We start from the raw sequence: 2,041 nt of genomic DNA on the forward strand, positions 1-2,041 counted from the left end.
ATAATGTTCATTCTATAAAAATTATGAGACAGGCAGAGAAGCAAAAAATGGAACCAATAATCAAGAAGAAAGGAGCCAATATATGTAGAGCCACAAATAGACCCACAATATATTAAAGAAGATAGAGAAAGCAGTGGGCCAAATGGGTGGAAAGGTGGAAATTTTCTACAGAGAAATGGAATATGCAAAGAAAAATCAGGTGGACATTCTAGAACTGAAAACTTTGATATCTGAAATTAAAAACTCATTGCACAACTTTCACAGAGATTGGACACAGAAGACAGAATTAGTGAACTTGAGGACAGATCAATGGAAACTCCTCAAATCAGCACAGAGTGCAAGAAAGAAAGAAATGAGGAGAGATGAGATTGCAGACTGTGACTACTCATATGAAGTCCTCTGCACCATGTGACTGTTTAACCACATGCATGATTTTTTTAAACATGTGCAGTGCTCTCCTGCCTGATGAGGGGTTCTGTGGGACCTCATTGCCCACACTGGCCCTTGTGTTCATTGCACAGGTTGGTGGGAGGGGAAAGGACATAGGCTAGAAACCGGGGACCTGGGCTTCAGGTGTAGCTCTCCCATCAACTTGCTGTGTGATCTGGCTTTGCTTGCCTTCTGAATGAGGGACAACTGATGAGTACTGTGGCCCAGTGAGCTGAGGTAACTAGCCCCCAAACAATGTAGATTCTCTAGAGCCAAGTAAGGCTTGTTACTATCCGGTTACTGCAACCCAGCTTTAACACACATACTTTGTCTTCGGAAAGCTGCTATCCCTCTGGCCTACATCTCACTTTGTAATAAAAGCAGGACTCTGTGGAGACCACACAACATGGTCATGATATGTCAGCCTTCAGGACCCTGTGTTGCCATAGCCAGCCCCATTCAGCTCCAGCCTCTGCCAGAACCTAGGGATGCCGTCAGCTGTCCTGTTCATTCCTTGCTCTGCTAAAGTCTCTCCAGGACTGACATTAAGAATCCACACCTGGAGTCAGACAAATTTGGGGGCAGATCTTCATTCTCTCCATACTTACCATGTGCATTTGGAAAGCAGTTTAACCTCTCTGAGTTTCAGTTTCCTCATCTTGGTAAAGCAGAAGAGCAACAGCATGTGTCTCTTAATATCACTTAGAGGATTAAATCAAACAGCGCATATAAAGGGCCTAGAGAAATTCCTCATCCTTAGCACAGGTCAAGGAGAAGAGTCTGACTTGAGAATTTCTGGGAACTAGAAAGATTATGGTGTGTTCCTATTCCCCCCAAACATAACTTAAAATAAAAATAATACTAAACCACAAAATAAGTAAATAAAGTCCATCAAAATTCTGACTTTCCCATGATGACTACATTCTTTTTTTTTTAAAGATTTTTATTTTTAAGTAATCCCTTCACCCAACGTGGGGCTCAAACTTACAACCCCAAGATCAAGAGTCACATGCTGTACTGACTAAGCCAGACAAATGCCCCCATGATGACTACTTTCAATGCCTTTTTTTTTCTTGACATATCCTTTTAAAACTCACTTTTTCACCTATTTTAGTGACCTAAGCATCTGTTTGTTTGGCCCTTGAGACAGAACTGCAGCCCTCTGGATGGGAATAGGTGAGGAACCACCTACCATGGGGAAACACCCTGAACAGAGAGCGCATGCACTGTCACCTGCCTGCCATTCCATATCCATTCCTGGCCAAGCCCCATGGGGTCTCCAGAAGGGCTGCAGCCAGGATCAGGCCTAGCCCAGCACCTGCCAGTGGAGCCTGCCAAGAAGCAAGGCTGAAATTGGCTAATGATTGACCTATTCCAAATATTGACAGAGCCCAGGTCCTGCCATTGCCCAACCATACATGACTTCTCTCCCTCACCTGCAACCTGGCTCCATGTCACAGGGGACAGAAGAGGGACTTAGAAGCCTACCACAAATTCCACCCAACTCCCCCATTCGGGACAACTTAGGGAGTCCCTCTGAGCCTCTTTCCTCCTCATCAATATGAAGAGAGTCAGCAGTACCCCCCCCCCCCGTTGCTGTGAGACAACTGCT

This window comes from Ursus arctos, unplaced genomic scaffold, assembly GCF_023065955.2.
Source record: "Ursus arctos isolate Adak ecotype North America unplaced genomic scaffold, UrsArc2.0 scaffold_1, whole genome shotgun sequence".
In the NCBI taxonomy this organism is placed as follows: domain Eukaryota; kingdom Metazoa; phylum Chordata; class Mammalia; order Carnivora; family Ursidae; genus Ursus; species Ursus arctos.